Source organism: Passer domesticus, chromosome 7 (assembly GCF_036417665.1).
Source record: "Passer domesticus isolate bPasDom1 chromosome 7, bPasDom1.hap1, whole genome shotgun sequence".
In the NCBI taxonomy this organism is placed as follows: Eukaryota; Metazoa; Chordata; class Aves; order Passeriformes; family Passeridae; genus Passer; species Passer domesticus.
In genome coordinates, this window is record NC_087480.1 from 45548429 (window position 1) to 45569112 (window position 20684).

At 37.5% G+C, this 20684-nt stretch overlaps 1 protein-coding gene across 2 annotated transcripts in view; it reads right to left on the minus strand.

The window, feature by feature from the left end:
- Window positions 1-20654, minus strand: part of SLC44A3 (solute carrier family 44 member 3) — a 91959-nt gene extending 71305 nt beyond the window's left edge. For both annotated transcript variants that reach the window (XR_010366348.1, XR_010366347.1), the window contains exon 1: window positions 20376-20654. The gene's annotated coding sequence lies outside the window, so the exon portion shown is untranslated. The remainder of the gene's footprint in view (window positions 1-20375) is intronic.
- Window positions 20655-20684: the final 30 nt, after the last annotated feature.

The window sequence follows — 20684 nt, forward strand, 5'->3', positions numbered from 1 at the left end:
ATCAACAAATAAACAAGTAGAAGTTGTTATCAATTAAAGTTACTGTCAAAGGAAGGCATAGTTTTCTGTTCAAAAAATTTTTGATATTATACTAATTATTTTTGTTATTACACTAAAAGGAAACAGTTAAACTCTCCATTTATCACTCATTGTTTCTAAAACTGACACTGGATAGTCACTAAAAACAATTGGGATAATTGAGTAATTAGAGAAAGTAAAACAATTGGAAGACATCATTATTTTTCTGATTCTATGACTCAGATTAGTTAATCTGTCTAGCCAGGAAAGAGACAGAAGGTATTACAGAACAATGTTTTGTTCTTTTTTCTTCTACTCTTTGGCTGGAAGGAAGGACTACAATTGTTCCTCTTGTAATCATTTACATTATTTGTGCCTCTAGTGCAGTACCAAAATGTTCTAAATGTATGGTGGTACCATGTTGTGATCTATGGTGAGTCAACTCTAGGACCTAAACTAGTAGAAAATTATTATTGTATATTATCAGTTTCCTGGCAGTTTATCTGTCAAAATTGTTACACCAAGTGTTTATGTCAAAACATGTAAGTAAATAGGGCTGTGGCAAAACTAAATTGACTTGGCTGAAGTAATTCTGGAGCTGCAGTTTCACTGCAGGATTGATCTGAGTCAAACATCTGCACATGAAAGCCTCTCTTATGAATCTATTTACTCTGTGCAACAGGAATGCCCTTGCAGATGACAACGATTTACAGTCTCGGTTCTTTCCAGCAAGACAAAGCCAGCAAACAGCTAGAGATGTTTGAGTTAACTCTAACCTTGCTTCTAGGTGTACTTGTAGCAGTGATGTTATAGAAACTAAAGAAAAGAAACCTAACATACTGGGAAAGTTCAAAACTTTAGAAATAAGGCTAGGTCAAAATTACTCTTATGGCCTCAGGGGTAAAAAGCAACATTCAGCTTTGCAGTGGCAGAAAAGAAGATTCCAAGAATGAACTGGTGAGGGGCTAGCCAAGTCTGAACAGTCTTGGTGCAGTAAATGGGGTCTTTGGGGCATGCTAGGGGTCGTCACAGGGGTGACAAATGTTGACAAAGCTTCTCCAGGAGCAGGAGGTTGAGATGTTGCCTTAGACTCACACTGAACTGTGTAACTGTGGAGGTGGCTGTGGTCTTGTGACTGAATTGGGATTCCCACCTTACCTTGCTGCATCCCAGCATTTTCCTCATCCTCTTCCTCTTCTCCAGACCTCAGTACAGGACCATCCCCCTGCCCAGCCTGCTGTCTTATCCTCCCCCCATCTCAGCCCTGTAGCACTTCACTCCTTGGTGTCCATGCCTGGCTCAGCTCTGCTGTGTTTCCTCCTCTGGCTCCTTCCACCACTAACAGCATGTGAGACACCAAGGGAAGCAAGGAACCCTTCCAGCAACATTAAAACTTGGGATTATACTAAAAAACAGCTCTGTATGCAATGTACAGTGCAACCACCTCAGAGAAGGGTCATACATCTCCATCAGGAGGAGAGGAGACACAGACAGGCCCTGGGGTCCCTCTTGTGCCTCCTCCAAACCCCTCACTGGGCTCTCCTGCTCCCTTTCAGAGGCCTCCTGTCCTCACATGCCACATGTCAACAGCTGCTCAGCCCGGTGAAAGACCCAGGGACAGAAAACAGAACAGGGGCAATTTGTCTTAGTGCTCTTTTGTTTACAGCATTCTGTTCTAGTTTTTAAAAGCTCTGAGTGCCCAAGCCAGGGGAATTCTTGCAGCCCAAAAGAGCCTTTCTAAGCTTCACAGAGAGATGATAGCCTCAACACAAATTACAGAAAAACAGGGAAAACCAAACCCAAGCATGGCTGGTATTGGCTTTTTACTGACCCAGTTTGGATTTCTGCCCAAACTATCCACTAAAGAAAATATATATTTCTGCACAGAATTTGTGTTATGTCAGACTGGACTTTGACCTAAACTAAACAAAATACTCATTATAGAGCATTTGTACATCACACATCCCTTAATCTAGAACATTTATGAAACAGATCAAAGTAGTGGAAGGCTATGAGTGCTTAGCACAATTAGTTTTTAACTGCTCCATTTAATATCCATCTGTTCAATCATAGGTAAATAGACCTATCTCTTTTACTAAAATTCTCAGTGTTTTGATTTAAACATTTTTTTTGTATTTTCCCCTATATGTTTATATTATGCACTATGTTAATACATCATACCTTATGTATTAGTAGTAGTAATTACAAGTGTTTGAGACAGTTGGAAGGTCTAGAGATAAATAGTAGACAATATTCTAATAATATTATTTTTATGACAAGAACTTCAAAGGACTACACAACTAGAGACCCATTTTAAAATTTTAGAGACATTTTAAATTTAAAACACTGAATTAAATTTTCAGCTCGTGTGAAGTTGTATAACTGCAGAATACAATGGAACTACCATGAATCTTCATCTGAAGATCAAGATGATAGTGATATGGGGAAATAACCAGTTTAGATTTCATGTCATTTTTTCACTCTGGTGATGTTTTGAAATTGGGGAAATATTTTTTTAAAAAATTGAAATTTCAAAATCTTGAAATATTTTTGCATACTTTGCTTTTATGTGACAGACTACTGAAAGTAAAAGATTGCTATTTAAATGAAGACGTGTTTGCATATTTCTGAAGAAATTGTGCAATTTTCCCCATTTAGAAATCTACGTGTCAAACTGACAGTTCTTCTGTTTGGAGATGTGACTTCACTGATCTGGCCATTCCCTATTCATTTCCAGGAAAGCAAATTATTCTCTTCAGTTCGGTCTTGGAAATCTAACCCCAGAGGAAGAACTCTCAGTGCTCACAGGCAATCTCATCATTGCCTTTGTATAATGTATGCAGTTGCACAGTTTACACTTAATGTAAGAATCTATTTTCTAATTTTAAACAAATGAACCTAAGGATTAGCATATTCCTTCAGCAATATTACTATTTTGAAGTGGAAAAATCAAAAAGTTCGTATATCTGTTTGTTTAAAAAATAACTTGTAAGGCCTCAGATTTTTCAATTAGAGGAAAAATTGATCAGTATTACAGGCATACTAACTAACTCAACAAGCCTCCTTCTCCCAGTGTTAGTAGAGTTAAAAAAAAAAGATATCTTGACATTTTAAATTTAAATATTTGAACAGTTTTTTCTCTTTGCCACATTAAGTCACCAAAATAAAGTTGTCCAGTGTAAGCTGCAGGGTCACAGGTTCAGTAGCTGAGGAGGTTTTTGTGCAGTTGTTAAATCCCCTGGTTTTGTTTCCTCTACTCTGAGCCCACTGTGCTCACTAGACAGCAGATGCATGTGACTTGCCATGCTTAACCCCAGTCCACTTAGCACATGTAGTCATACCCACAGCCCCATTTTTATTTCACTTCACTTTTTAGTACTCCTCTTTCTTAGTATATTCCAAGACTGAGGAGTCAGTAAAACTTTGTTTTCTGAGTCTTTCCTTATCATTAGACAATGAAGCATACCAGTTACAGTATAGTGTACACCACTTACAGTAGAGAATTCTGTCTGACATGAGTGCCCTTATAGCAGACTGCATCTTGCAGCAAGTCTGCCTAAGATGCTTGAAAAACAATTTCAGTATTTCCACAGTGCTTTTCATAACAGCAACTATAATCAGTTGACAGCAGTAGTAAAAGAATCTTCTAGCATGTGTTTCTCATTGCTTGGAATGAAAAACTTCAGAATGAAACCAACTTCCCTGCAGAAGGACCACACTCAGACTGTCACGTCATCACAAGCAAAGCAAGAGCTGTTTTCCGTACAAACTTCCTGAAACTTCTTGCAGTTGTTCTCTTTCCCTCATTTCTGAAGTGACATAATTTTCCTAGTGATGGCAGATTGCAAACTGCAAATTCTAACACTAAAGATCTAGTCCCTTTTAGTTTCAAATGCTTTCGTGTTATGTTCTGTCTGCTCTCCAGGTAATTTCTATGAACATTCCCCAGAATACCTAAGAGAGTAACAATAAATACTTCTCTAAGACAATGCAACTCTAGCAATATAGTGATAGTATCTTTATGTATCTTACCTAAATAAGTTCCTTCTTGGCTGTAGATACAATTCAGCTATTTCATGAAGACATATGTATTTGAATTTTGACATTGAAAGCTTCAAACCGAACTTCTGAATTCTTACCACACTCTTTTCTACATGGCCTTACATGTCTAGCCAAGTTTGTTGATTTGCACACAAAAAATTGCAATCATAACTCACTCCTCCTCTGCCCTGCCTCACATTACAAAATCAATATTACAGTACCAACCAGTGGATTGAACAGATGTGTGTATTTAGATTAATTAGCATTGAACTTTAGCCTAAATTATGAGGCTTCTCTATATACAAAAAGCATCTTCCTGTACAACTGTATAATTAAAATTAAGTTGGGCTACTCTGGAGGGCCACTGAGAGCACAGGTGTGCTCTATTTCCATGACTGAAAAGGGGCTGAGGTGAAATTCCTTATCTCAATATTTAAAGTTAAATGTATAAAGACAAACCATGTGAATATTCTCTGCTCCTCATGACTGGTACATTGAGTACTGTTACTCATATCCATCCCGATCCACTTCATTTTAAAGATACATTTGTTCTTCATTTTTCATTCAAAGTAGACACTGCATTTCAATGGCAATTGAAGATACCTAAATTAGATTGGAGAGGGTCACAGGGTTTTATGTGTTCTGTATGGTGTAGTTACCTTGCCAGAAACACTGGCTTTTAACTCCAGAAATGTTCTGAGTTCAGGTAATGTATAGTAATCAAGGTAAAAAAAGGTGTTATGATAAAGCAATCTAATATATCTCACTTTTTAACAGTTTAAGCAAACCTGTTGTGTTTCACTATAGTTTCACTGTGTCTACATAAAATAGTAAATTGACAAGTACTGGTCATTAAATCCTACTTTAATCTTTTGTAAGGTTTTAGAGTAGACAGAAAAAATGTAAAAAATAACTACCTGTAAAAATAAACCAACAAACATAATCACCAACAATTAATCCTGCCCCACCAAATGCGCAGTCTTTGGGCACAAAAGAGGGCCTTATTGGAAATAAGGATGACAAAGCCGTAGGATATTCACTAATCCTAGAACGGCAAGCAGACTCTGAGGCTCTCAGACTGCTCCACTCTGGATATGTGTGATGCTGTGACGTATGAGAAGAGTTATTTCCAACAGAGAATTATCAGTGGCTTTGTGCAAGTCACCACCCACATTAACGACTGGAGAGCTGAAGGTTGCACATGTGCTAACAGAGCTAATAGTTTGACCGAGGGATCAGAGATCCCAGCCGAGAGCAAAATCTCAGAGAGCTTACCTTGCTTAAAAGTAATACATGGAAACTCCCAAACTATGATCTCCGTGCCACAGAGACAAAACAAACACAAGGTTTAAAAAAAGCTATTCAGGTTGAAACCAAATTTGAGTACAAGAGCTAATGAGTACAAGGTGACTATCAGTACTCTTAGGCTGATTCTTAAAGGAAATAAGTAACTATTAGTTCCACTTTAGAAGAGTCCTACAGTGAGAAAAAAATTTCCAAACTAAATGTTCCTCAAATAATTAAGCATTTTATGAAAGATTACATGATTTGGTATCTGCGATAGTCACAAATTCCCACAGCTCTGTGTTCCAACTTTTCTTTGGTATGCATCCCAACACGCTAACATTGTATGGCAGCATATTCATCACAAGCTCATAGTCATAGCAAATATACTTGCTGCTGTCTTTTGTAAAAGCTTTTAGGGAAAGTATACATAGGATTAAAATGATATTATGAATCAAGGGAAAAATGGTGTTATTACAAAATTTCATTTGCTAGACTTCCAATATGTGCCTTTAAAGTGTTGCCATTAATAAACTTAATTGTCTACAATCACAATTAGGCTATGCTGAAGAATAGGGAATACTTGAATACTTGAAACTGAAAGGCAATTCATTAAGTACTGCAGACAAAGGCAACATTAGGAATCAAATCAACAGCAGGATTACATTAAATCCTTTCTTGTTACAATTAGTCTAATCAAGTTTTGAATTGCTGACAGAAAGTCTATTTCAGGACAAGTTCTATTAACTCCTTTTTACCAGCCTTAGTTGTAATTCCAGTGCTTTAGCAGTCATCAGATTAATTGGTTTTCTCTTTAACTCTTTATCTATCTTTATCAGGCTCTCTCAGGTACTTCAAGGAAAGGTGAGATACTTAGATATTACATTTTTTTTTCTTGATACTTGATTATTTAGTGAATAAGCAGGTGTGACTGCTTATGTTTACATACCACTATGAAGCTAATTAAATAATATCTACTGTTAATCTGTGTTACCAATACTATGGACTATGTATAAGAAAACAAATTAAAAGACGGGCTTTTTAAGTCATAATATGGCTGTATCTCCTGCTCCCACCCTCATTCCAGTGGAAAAATCATTCTGGGGAAGGGTACACACACCACCAACTACAACAATTGCAACATGCACAAGAAAAACTAAATAACAATACAGAGAAAAATCATACCACTGACTATGGAGATCAGTGCCAAAGCAAGCAACAAAACACATTATTCTGAAGAAAGAGAGGCAAAGACATGCTGAGAGAGCTACATGACAAACAAACCACCAGGAAATAAAATCTAAAAGGAACCTAAGTTATCAAATTGCAACCAGGCATTTTGGCCTAGACTGTATAATTTACATAGAGGTCTGTGTTGAGGATGTGACTTTGCTGCATTTTATCAAGCAGCTGTCACCCACCATCAGTTGCACAGTCTTTTCAAGACTCTGAAATTAGCCCTTACTTCTCATCTTGTCCCCTAAGGTGAGGGAAGCTGGGGTAGTTGGATTTGACAAGTCCTAGTCTGTCTGGAGACAAGACAAGTCCTAGTCTGTCTGGAAAAGAATGTTCTTCAGTCCCATACTTTGCTTTGTGACATGTTCTTGTGCTAGTCATGAAGCAAGACTGGAGAGAGGCTCTCTCCCTTACCCACCCACACTTATCTCTGGAGTGTCTGTTGCAAGTTTTACTCAAGGGCAAGGTAGTACCTCTGAACAGATGCAGCAAACACACGTCATTAAGCAATAAACGCCACCTTGATCACTTTCTTTATTAGTGCCAAGAGCTTTAATCTCTTCAGTGGAATGTGTGTATTTACTATAACAGTACACACCCAGAAGTGTCTCACTGGAGTTATGAATCCCAATCAGCATTACATTAAATAAATATAATTTCTCTATCTTACTAAGATGAAACATTTCCTCTTGGTCTATTTGTCTTGCTGCATAGTGAGACACAATCTCATTGTTTTGTCATACTGCTTTAGTATTTTATCTCAGGTGATCAGGAATTCCTTGGCTTCAGCCTACTTCGATCACATGGGTCAATTGGCTATGTCTTACTACAAACACACAATTTCTGTTAGAGTAACGAAAATTTTTGTTTTCAATTTTATCAACATATCAAGACTGGAACTACAAAGGTCACTCAGGAAGCAGATTACCCTAGATAACATTTAGATTTATCAGAAGTAATCAAAAGCCTTATAACTGCAGTATTGGCTGAGGATATTTCCTAATACTGTGAAATTTTTGAAATTACCACTGAATTTAAATTTGTGTCATTTTACTCAGTGAAGCAAGAAAACTTGCACTGGCATGACTGAGCCCTAATATTTTAACTGTAAATTGAGGGTGAGGAGAGTGGATATTATAGAATAGGCATTCTTTACAAAAAACCTCAACCAAACAAAAAAAGAAAAATGTTAAATGCAGCGCAGATCTGGAGCTAAGAAAATTTGCCAGCCATGTGAAGTCCTACAGTATGCCACAGCAGTAGGAATGCTGCCAAAGAGCAGTCAGCAAAAGCTGGGTCAGACCCATCATTCCATTTGCACACAAGATGCTCCCTTCACCGCTTCTGCAGTTTGCATGTCATGCCTTAAGATTCCTAGAAAATCTATGAGATCAAGTGCTCAGCAATGGAAAACATGATGCTCGTTTTAACGCAAGTCTTGCTTCCTCAGAAGGCTTGCTGTAATTGCGAAAAACTGTCCCTGCTGATTTCATACAATATCAAAAACATGCAATAATTAATTATTTGGGTGGCTTATATTCTGAAATCACTTGTGTATTTCTCAGTTTGATGCGGTTTTTTGAATAAGGGGTTCACATTCCTCAGTTCAAATTCCCAGTCATGGTATTCTCCTTTGAGGTTTTTTGTCTCTTTTTTTAAGTTTGTTCTTCAAAACAGTATGCTATAATAATAACTGAACAAATGGGTTGAGTTTTACAAGTCATATTACAAAACGATTTTTAAGCCCTTATAAATTAATATACTTAGTGATTTAAAAACAAAATTTGACTCAAAATAAGAATTCTTAGCAAAAGAACTTCTGAAAAACGGCTGTTTTCCCTGGATCCCTTGTACAGACCTAGTCAGTCATGAGCTCAGCTTCCAGGTTTTGAAGGCCCTGTGCTAATAACATTGTTAATTGAGTGTGAGTCTGGAGAAGAGTGCAAGAACAAAAGCAATGGGATGAATACAATGGCATTAACCATATCACTAAAAGCATTTTCTTTGTTTTTATCAAATCAGAATTCAAGCTCTCAGCTCTGTATTCACAGTGCTGCTAAAAGGAGAATGACTAGTTTGGCCTTGGCAGTCTTAAGCTAAATAATATTGATCACACATGTGGATAATGTCACTTTTGGATATATTCCTGGGAAATCATGCCTTTGAATTGTATCAGTTTATTTTTATGTCTGGAAATACCCATATAAATCAAGACGTTATTCATAGGGATCTCCCTTTTTTGTCTTTTAACAACTGCCTTTTCAAGAAAAGAAAGAAAGGACTACTAGTAGTAAACAGAAGTAAAAGTAAGGAAGGAATAAAATCACACCACAAATAATGACTGTCACCAATACAACAAATATAAAAAAGTTCCTGTGACTTCATGGCCTGCTTTTATTTCTCTTCATAGAAAAGCAAAAAATAAAATAGTTCAAGCTGAACCAGCTACATACACTATTTTCCTTTTACTTAATTTTCATAGCCATTTCTTCTATGCTTCACTGCTTGTAGAGCCATTTATATATTAAAAAGCAGATGATGACACCACCAAACCAAAACTGTAAATTCCATAATCAAAACTTAGTAATAGGCAGTTTGCATATGCACTACTGTTTCTGAGAGCATATTTATTACACAAGGGAATGGTAACAGACATAGCATAAATCAGGTTAAATTAGCATCCAGCATTGCATTAAGGCACAACAAAGTGTCTTAATGTGCTGAAAAGCTACAATTTCCAAACTTCCCTTTTCTGATGTCACATCCTCTTCTTCAGAAATCCTGTCTCTGTCTCTCATGTACTTTTCACCTGCTGCTGCACATGAGGAAGTACATGCAGCAACACTGCAGCTCCAAAAACAGCACAAAAAGGGAAAGTTCACTTGGCCTCAAATAACAATCAAATGACAAGAAAAAACATCAAAGTTTTGAAACAAAACCCTATTACACAGTTCTGGTGCTGATTACTGGTGTTGGCTACAGTGTGAGAAGAATAAAGCAAGATCATTTGGTTCTTCAAATACATTAAAATATGTGCTGTAGAATTTCAGAGTATCAGTATCAGGACATTTTAAATGGATGTTTTGCACAAAGCTCCTTTGTCAAGCAGAAAGTTGTACTTAGCAATATCTCAGTGCAATCCATGTTAATATAGGTATCCACTTGGGAAAGAGAAAAGAGTTGGTTCTATCCAAAAGTAAATGCAGATTCATAATTAAGCCCATATGAAATGAGAACAGAAGTTTCCTTTCTTTTCACTTCTAGCAGTGCATCTTTACTGGTAGTAGCAAACATGAAAATGCACAGGTAGGTTTGTGTATTTTTGTGTAATCACAGAGGCACACAAGACAACATGAGGCTTGGAAAGTCTGCAAGATACAGACTGTGCTGTGTGGTCATAGGCTGCCACCCCACAAGGGTTAGCAGCTGGGAGTGCAGCCATTTCCTGTGTGGAAATGATCACGCTCTAACATTTTAACTGCAGATATAATTAGAAAAGTTTTGTTAGCAAATTGAAAGCAGAATTCACGTGATGACTACTGAGCTGGCTGTCAGAAGATAACATTAGCTGATGATCCCTTGACACAGAGGTCTTGGTCTTGAGAAGGAAACACAACCTATGTATGTCTGCTTTAAGCCTGCTAACAAGGCAGATACTATTGCTGACAAATGCAGGTCTTACACACCTAAATCTCATAACTTTGAACTTGATTTTCCTCTCTTTTCTGTCATCAAATGAAATCCATAAAACCTTAACTACTACACAGACATTGTAAACAAGATTAGAATATATGTGCTTTTAATAGAGTTGCACAACTACACAAAGATTACAAATAAATGAATGTTAATTAGAACTAAATGATCTAAATGTTCCAGGTTCTACGGGTTCAGACTTGTTATGAACTACATACCATCAAATTATAAATCTAGGTTATAAGTGAAAAATCTTCTGGCCACTTCTCACAGATCTAGAAAGAATTAATGCTTCTTTACTAATGGAAGGTAGGTTTTGATCTGCCTCAGTAGTAAATACTTTAGCATTCAGCCAGCTGTGTAAAGTAAAAATTAGTAAACGGTTGGGTCATTTATCTTCAAATCAAAGACACTTGAAAGAAAACAAACCAAAAACTCCATTATACATTGCAGAATAATTCAAAGACATGACAAAAAATACTTACAAAGTTGGAATTAGGTCTCTGGGTATATCCAGTTCAAATATATTTATTGCAATTAAAAAATGTCATTAAGAGAAAACAAAGCCTCTGAACAGACAAATATTTTGACTGTGAAGCTGGATTTATAAGGAAAATTTTTGTAATACAGTTAAAACTGTGTAATTTTCTTGGTCAAAGGATTTCTGTATAGTTCTCTGCATACTCCAGCCATATTGCTGTTATAGGTCAGTTCACTTATCTGGCACGAGTAAACTCTACCAGAAAAAAACAGGTTAAAAACATATGCAATAAATATATATTTGGCCTATTTTTTTTCCTGTAATAATTACCCCTGTCTCTGAAAGCAAGTGCTTATAAAACATTTCACCTACTCTTCTGAAGGAGAAATAAAGTTAAGACTACAAAAATAACATAATGTTAATAATATCTCCATTGCAATTAACAGTCTCTGTTACTTGCTCCTTTGCTACTGACAAGAGATCAAACTGGGAGGGTTGGTGGAACAACCTGAAAGGAGATGGAGAACCTAGCTGGGTGAAGGCAATTAAAACCCACAACTAACAGGGGATTTAGTTGCTGGGCAACAACTATGGAAATGTGGAAAACATGCCGTATTTGTCAAGTGATCAAGGGAAAAGATGGAGCTGTTATGGACACCAGCTAGGGTGACAGTTTAGCTGAAGAGTATTTCTAGCTGCAATTTTCCTTCTTAAAAACAGAGTTTTCCTTCAGAGCTAAATCAGACCAAGTTATGAATGTAAGTTACAGGAGACAGTGAAGGGGGAGGTAGTAAAAGATACCAATAAAAGCTTGTCCCCTGCCTGCCTTTCTCAAAAGGGAGTCTGCACTGCTGACTGCTGGCAAAATATCCAAAGGGGCAGAACAAAACTTGCCTGTTTCTTTCCTGGCAGTAAGAAAATATGTTTCCCTGCATACTTCTCTTAGTTTCTTTTGTCTTTGAATTTCTTCTGTGTCATCAAGGCTTAGTCCAAAAAAGTGTCTGACCCCATTCTTCCTTTCAAGTAGCACATAAAGCCTTTGTGAGTCTAGTGTTTTTTGTTTCTCAGATTCATGGATCAAGTGAATCACCAAGCAATGCATTAGCCAATTCATGGGCAAAGCAGGCCGTATTTATATTCTGAAAGTGTTTGAGTTCCAGTTCTTAGTGCTCCTACCTTTCTTTCCCAGAGAGTGCAAGTAGCACAATCTTTATCGTAAGAAGGAATTAGCACAATCAATGAATGAAAATTCTCAGCGCATGCTGAATTCAAAAGCCTTGCTAAGAATCAAAACTGTTAGTTATGTATTTTGCACACCACTACACATGACTTCCCAATTAATTCATCCAGTCTTTTCAAACAATTAACAAAGACTAAACACTGAACTTTGAACAAGTTTGGGGTTTGGACAAGAATTTATAAAGTATTCAGAAATATTGAAGCCAAAAGAACAGAAGAATTGGATACAATCTTTCAGATTCTAGGGACATAGCTTTGGACTCCAGACAAGATAGCAAAGTCTGGATTCAAGCAGAATTGTGCAGTAAGAGTTTAAATATTATATTAAAAGAGTTTGGAAGCTGAAATTCAGCCAATTCTGGCCTCTAGTGCTGGAATTCCCCCTCTCCGACTGAATGTCTGTCTCTGCCTGGCAGTGCTCCATGTTTGAAAAGGTAACACCTCGAGTTCAAATTCCTCCTGAGATTTTAAAATTCCAAGGTGATCCAATCTCAGCTCAAGCCTCTGCTGTTTGTCAAGAGGTGCCTATGTCAAGCCTGCTTCTCAGAATAAGAGAGGAGAGGGAGGAAAAGAATCCTGTGAAACATCTGAAAAACGCAGTTCAAGATTTTGTTTGCCTAGCCAGACTTCAGGTTTAATTGAAATACTTTGAAGATCTTAAAGCTCCAACAAAGTTATTAACAAAATAAAGTAATATTTATGATTGAACTTGGGTAATCTAGATGATAATACAGGCTTCTTTTTTCTAAAGCATTTCAGGAAAATTTATCAGGGCTGATCATGAAAAAAAACCACAAGAAAATAGAAACACTGACAAGGACAGCACCAGTGGGTCCAAAGATTCTTCTTGGGGCTGTTAATTAATCAGTACACTGTTATCTGCTTTCAGTGTTTTTCAATATTGCACAATATGGTATTTGATAAAGGAAAAGATAAGCACAGATGCTACAGATTATTCACAAACAAGGGCAGAGCTAGCTATATCCAGCTAAATCTTTGCAAATCTTTCTATATCTTTCAAAAACTAATGTGCTGCCTGCACAGGGAGTTGTGATTGAGACCCAATGCACACCCTGACCCTTATCAGCACAGACACCTTCTATGCAGAAGCTACGCAAGTTGTACAGTCAGTTTTTTCCCCTGCATCTAGGACTTGCACTAGGAAATGGGAACTACCTCCAACAAGATTAGCTTCTGGACATGCAGGTATGTGATTGAGCAGGAGGCACACTGCACTGTGTATACCTGAGTGAATGTAAATATGCTTCTGCGTTATTATCAGACTCAACCTGGTTTTATTTACTTCTCCTTTCTTGTGTTTATTGCACTGATTAACAGGGGAAGACTGTCTCTGCTTTGCATACTTTTTGAACATTAGCATTATTGGTTTCCTGAAAAATTAGAAAAAGAGACATAAAAGTCTAGCAGTCCTATTTGTGTCTTGTAAATCATGTTCTGCTAAAAAGAAAAGAAGAAAAAGAATGAATGAGAGGAGGAGCCTGCAATAAAAGCAGAGAATAGAAGACTGATGAGAAGATCAGGAAATTAATTTAAAGCCAATTCTCCAACTGATTTTAAAAATATTATTTTCCTAGGGACCTAAAAGAACTCTTCAAGTTTACTGCAGCCCATGAAAGATTATGGGGAAAAGTGTGAACCTGGAGGACAGGACTTTGTGTTTTGTAGGAAAGAATGAGTAGATAACTTTAATAAGAATTTTCATTTTTCTTATGTCTTATGCTACATTATCCTATTTAAAATGTGTATAGTTCTGGGTTTTTTTCCTAAATGCAAGTTAGCTTTGAGTTTATAAAGCTCCTTTAAGTGCTAAAGTATGCAGCATTTGGAAAAGCAATAGTACTTCAGAGTTTGCTCTAACCTGGGTACCTGCCACCAGGAGACTTCTTACTACTGCTTCGCCAAAGCACCAAGGAGCCTAAGTTTGTAACTAGAATCTTACAGGAGGATGGCTTTGACTTTCTAGATGTCTTAGATTGCAAAGGAGTATTTACTCTTCATTTGAAAGGAACTTTTCCTTCTATTCTAACAACTGTTGTACCAATCAGATGCCAAGCACACTGTTTGAAACCAAATCTGAAGGAACCAAATCCGGAGGTGGTGGGCAGAGATACACAGCCCAAGATGTTCCTGTGGGTATCAGCAGGAGTCAGTGTGGTTTAGATAATGGAGACAGATACCAGGAAACAAAAACTGGGCTGATGTTATTTTAAAGTTAAATATCATGGGGAAAGAACAAGATAACTGGACTAAAATAAAATCAGTTTTTCAAACTTAAAATCCTAGACTACCTAGCTGTTAATAAAATAGGCTGAAAGTACACATTCTCATAATTATTGATCAGTGTTATTGATTTGTAGTTTTCCTTTGTTCTAAGGAAAACACTCAGTGTAAGAACATATTTCCTCTACGTACTTTACATTCTTTTCAAATACACTCACAAAGCTCCACTAATCCATCAGCTACATGTTCAAAGGCAGCAGTGTGGAATGCCAGCATTCATGCTTTACAAGAGACCCTAACACACCAAAATACAAAATATAATGGCACAGTTGTTTTTAAATTCTTGAGACTTTCAGGATTCAACATTCAGCCCTCTGCTACAAATCACACTCCTTTTTTAGCTAAATGCTGGTTATTGGATGTTTCTCCTCAGCCCTTCTTACTAACTCCTAGATCAATTCACAGAGTCACTTAAAGTGCACTCTGTGCACTCTGTGCCCCTGGTGCAGTGAAAGAATGTATTTGGGTGCTGGCTGCTACGGGAGGATTGCTCCACACACAGGAATGTAATGCCTTAGCTAGAATCAGCTCATGCTGTAGTTATCTTGCCCTTAAACTGGCTGAGTTAAAATTGTTCTTGCATTCAAAGACAGAGAATATCTGTAAAAAACATCGTAGAGATACTTGAGAAAACTCCTTCAGACCTTGTTCAATCAGATCTAAGATGTTTCTTTCCCTTTGTACTGGACAGACAGGAAACTGATTAGCAGCAGTAATACCCCTTTGCAAGTACTTTTTGTCAGGGCTAAAATTTTAGGTTACTTACACTGACTTATGATTTGAGTTGACAAGTAGCCCAAAGTGGCAGAAAATATCTAGTAAGTGATATGATCTCTGCCAGTATTTTGTCAACACTAACTGGCATCAAATCCCTCTTTATCTCACAATAAAATGCTTCACATTTTACAGTGAAGTAAAATTCACTCTTTCTTATCATGATGATGAACTCAGCTAAAATCGTGCTGCATTAGCCTTTTATGCATCTTAATATTTGCTTTGTTCCTTGAAAATAAAATTTCAAGTCTGACACTGGGGGCACAAGTATACTAATTTCAGTAGATACTTTGTCTTGTTTACATTGTTGTATAGTTTTTTTAAATGTCACTTTACAGTGACCTTTAATTATTCAGTAAACTGTGAGCAATTTTGTCAGGTTAAATAGATAATTCTTGTAGTGTTTGCATAGTGTTCTATTGGTGTAGAAGGCTGATTGTGTCCCATTATCAAACACAGAATTATTCTCCAATAGCTAATCTGATCAATTTTTCAATTATCTTTAATCTACTGACTCCCACCTCAGCAAAAAAGGCAGCATCAACAAAGTAATGTAGTGTCAATGAACAGAGATGCAGGATATTAAAGAAACTCATTTTGCTGGTTAGTACAGAATGGGGTTTTTGTTGTATCAAATTTCTCCAAAAGAGAAAGCCATTTTACACTAAGATTAAACTTTACAATAGCAATGACAAATGGAGTGCTGTTTATCTTTTCCTCTCTCACAGTTCCTAAGAATAGGTTTAATGGCAGCCTAGGGACCACATTTGTTCAAACTGAAGCTTTGTTTACTTTACCCATGGAATTGCCTAACCTTTCAAGGTGTGTGCATACCATTTGTGTCATTTTTAAAGAACACTGAATTTGACTAGCACTACCTTCACAGAGAAGTTATATATGTCATATCTAATCAGTTCATGTTTTTTAATAATCTATAAAAAAGGGAGTAAGTTTTTCTAGCAGTTATAAATAACTGTCCAGTAAAATTGATTTATTTCAGTCCTGAAATTTAAAGACTCATGAGCTGAGACTGGATTCAATATGAAAAGAAAGGAGGTTACTTTTAATGTACTTGCCTCTTTTAAAATGAGTTTTATTCATTATTATTTAATATTTATGTTTCTTTTTGGGTTTTTTTTTTTCCAGTTTTGTCTCTTCCTCACAAACTCAGGCATGAGAAGAAAACCTAAATAAGTAAGGTCTGGTAGTTGCACTTGTGTCTAACAACACTTGGGAAAAATAAATCTTGTGAGGGAGATGCATAGAAACTGCAAGATTCATTTATGTCATTAAGCTATAACAGGCTAAGCTAAATACCCCAAGAGGATACTTCACAGTGGACAGAACACCTGGAATAAAGGAAAGACAGACTGCATCATGGTGTCAAACAACAGATTCAATCTTGTAACACTTTGGTTTGGCTAAACTAAAGTATCTGGGCATGGAAGGAACCAATACAAGTTAGTGTCTCTATCTCCATAGTTTCTGTTGTGCTCCAGTGACATTTATTACTACTTTTGTAATTGCTTGTCCTCTAGCAGGAGAAGTCACTAGTAAACAAACCCAGCTGTTCCCAGCACTTGAGCTGCACCCTGGCACTCCTCACAGCACAGCTGTGCTATTGCTATAGTCACTCGTTTTCAGAAATCCTCCATGCACCAAATCAAGCAAAGCATGGTTTAAATTTTCATTTACATGGTCTTATTTACCCCAAGGCGTCGCTGAAGACCACAAAAATAAAATGCACCAAATATTTTGGTCAAATTCTTTTTCATTAAATAGACAACATTTTGAAAAGGGTAATAAACGCATCACACGTCCTTCTGTGAGTGAGAAACAGGAATTTGGAGCTATCACCAAAGCAATGTTGACAAGAAGTTTCAGAGTGAAAAAGGGTCAAAGCCTCCCTCCCTGGGCTGCCTGTCCTGCCTCCCAAGCAGGCATCATTTCCACACAGAGCCCATCCAGACCCAAAGGCTCCCAGGATGCTTGGTCCTGTGCTTGTGTCTCTTTCTAACATATCCATAGGATAAGGAGATGTGTGGATGGCCAATGTGGTAAAAACACAAATTTTGAAAGCAGAATATCAGAAAAAACATACAAATATTCACTTTAAGATTTCTACTATCAGCAAGAAATTCATATTGTACCTGTGATTCTCCTGTAAGAAATATCTTTTGCTAATTCAATATTTCTATCAATTTTGTTTATTCATTACATTTTTTCAACAAGTGAAAGGAAGATTCATTAATGTCAGAACTGGATTTAAATTTTTACCTAGTTCTACCCCAGTGAAACTTTACTGTTTTCTGTTAAGCTACATGTGATTTTATAAAATCACAAGGTAGCTGTAGAATCACAGAATAATTTATAATAGTTTAGATAATAAGAAAATCAGGAATTTACAAGGGATTCACAATACTGGGACTTTCATTAGTGTGGAGATTTCAGGCATAAACACGGCTACTTTTAGGTATAAAAGTTGATTCAGACTCCATTACACTGGTTCATTTACTTTGCTCATCAAAGGGAGGTTATATTAATTGACTTCCTGTGCATCAAAAAGGGAACTTAGTAACTAATTTTGCAACATTATACAATTCCTCTTAATTACAAATACTGTTTCTCAGTGGTATTTGTGAGTTTGTGTATGCATTTATAACACAGTATTTGATAAAGCAGATCTGCAAGAGAAATGCTCAGATATTTATGGAAGCAGGTACCAAATTACAGGTTGTTACCTAAACTTCTGGGGTTTCTAATGAAATATAATTAATTGTATAATTACATTATTTACCCAATCATATGGGTCACTAAGACAAATTAAACAAAGATTTAAATTTAAGATAAATATCAGGAACAATTTAATTTTGGAAAAAGTTCTCACTGATTTCAAATTCTGCTCACACAAGTAAATTTGACACTATCAGATATGATGATATTGCTGACTTTGATGTTAGCATGGAGTGATGAACGTTTTATAGTACTACAAAATTTCAAAACGTTAATAACTATTACAAAATTTTACTTACAGTCTTGCAAAACCACCCGCGTAAAGAAACCAATCTGTCACTGATGTCACCTGAGGCACTCCACTTCAATAATTATATATGACTGTACAGAAAACATGATGTGGCAATTGCTTTGCTAAGCAAAGAATTATTTGTAGCTCCCTCTAAGCAAACCAGTTTAGAGACTTGGTCATACAATATAAAGAATTACGTTCACCTTTTTAAAATGAATGGAGTTTCACGGATTTAGGTTTGATTTCCTCCTCGCTTTTCCCATAATCAATGGTTCCCTAGCATAGATATCAAGGAAAGAAAATCTCTAGAGCCTGCTTGCATTCTAGTAAACCCTCCAAATGGGTAATAACCATGATTCCACCCAGTTCACCAGATTGAAGATGTCACAGAGTAGAAGAAGCCATCTAAATTGTGCAGCCAGGCTTGCACTCTTGCATGTCTCCCACATATTCCAAACAGCCCCGGCAACATCTTCATCTCCATCAGTAGAAATGTTCCATTTATTTCAGCACTGAAATAGATTCATTTGACTTGATTTAGATGCCTATACTAGAAAATATGAAATTCACCTTAGGAATGAGTTTTTTCTCAATGAGCACAGGATGACTAAACGGGTTAGAGACACGTACAGAGACAATGCCTACATTTTGGCATCCCACTCTGGGAGCCAAATTAAGTTTCTAGACAAATTGCCAGAGCTCTATGTCAGCAGAAGGCTCGCCTGCATGTAGCAACATGTGTTTGAAAAAAGACACAATTTTTCTGTGTTAAATGAGCTGTTGAAATACCATAAAGTGGGCAGGAAATGTGACCAGAATGTCACAGTGAAGTCACTGGCTGCTGAGCAGACTCCACAGGCTTCAGCCCATGTCAGGCTGCGTGATGTTCCTCTCCTCTCCCACACTGGTTGGTGCCTGGAGCCAGGCAGGGCTGAGCAGTTCTCATTCTGTGGTCAAATCTGCTCTTGGCCAAAGAAGAGAAAGAAGAGCAGAGATAGCAGCAGCAGATCCTGCCTCAGTGCTTCTCACTTTTCCATCTCCCTTTCCATGCCAGCCTGATCAGCTCTGGCAAACGAGTGTCCTCCTTCTCTCATGCTGCAGCAAGGAGAACATCCAAGAGCTCAGTGAACATTGAAATACCTAGCAGTGGTCACACTGGTTAGTCTGGACAAGGCCTGGATGGTTCCTCACCTCTCTCATGTGTAAGAGCTCTTGACAGAAGAGATGAGATTAAGAAGGTATAGGCAGGAGAAGGGGATCACCAGATTACCTGCATAAAAACTGGAAACCACCACTGGCCCACTTTCCATCTTCTGTGACTGAACTACATGAAATTAAGTGGAATTAAAACCTAAAGGTGATTTTAAAGTTTCATATAAGCATCTCTTTCTTTAAACATATGTGTACTGTTTCTCTTTTTAAAGTCCTTTGAAAATCAACCGTGATCTTATAAGGTCACCATCCTGAAAAGCTAGAAACACCACAAGAAGTGTATTCTACACCAAGTTAAAAGCTGAGGTAATGTTGGCATACAGCTACATACAGACAGTGCTGAAATTTGATCAAAAACAAAACAGGAAAATGAGAAGGTGTATGGCTGGATTTTAATGAAGGTAAACTTTTAATTAAGGTAACTTAAAAATCAAAGGTTTAGGTTTGCCTTAGAATTATATGAATTCTGATGCAGATGCAGAATTATATGAATTATATGAATTCTGATGCAGAATTCTGATGGTTGAATGGATATTGTAAGTTGTTCCACATGCATTTATTCTGCATTATAAGAGAGAACTGGTTGCTTGCAGACAAGTATGTGTCAATCATAAAAATTAAAGGTGATGAAATATTCAACCTCTCCATTAGTGCTCTTCTCTTACCTACATGTTCTACATACATAGTACCAAGTCAGCATCAAAACAAAAAGAAGTCAGTCTAAGACTGTAAATGCATAGGTCCCCCTGAATTATGACACAGGTTCTAGTGCATGGTCTGTTTCCCACCTTCCTGCGGCAGAATCCTGAGCTCCTTCGAGCACAGCTCCCTCTAGAGCTTGAGTATTACACAGAGCCACAACCCCCGCCCGGGTAAGGGCCGTAGGGAGCTGCATGCACAGCCCAGGAGCCGAGCCTCAGCAAAGGCTGAGATTCGGAACGCCTTCTGTCAGAAATTCCCTACTCCTCTGAAAATGGCACACCTTTCCAATGTAACCTCACAGGAAAAGGGTAAACAGCCCCCGGTTTAGAGGAGGGATGTGGTACTAAACCCTGAACACCTGGAACTTACATTCTGTCTGGTGTGACCGATGAGCCTTGACAGGGTCTGCTACGCACGGTGTGCGGGGATGGAGGACGTGATCTAGCTGAGCAGTTGTGTCCAATGTCCTGCATAGGGAAGGACTCACATATTTAGTCCTTCAGAACGTACGGGATCTAAGTCAACTGACCCAATATCGCTTCTGCATGACCAGCTGCCCCTCGGAGCAGCCGCTTCCGAGCTTGGGTGTCCCTCGCCAGCCAGCTAAAGGTTTGCAGAGGATGAAGCTGGCTATCCAGTGGTGTCCAGTTTCACCAGTATTGCAAGAGGACAAGGGAG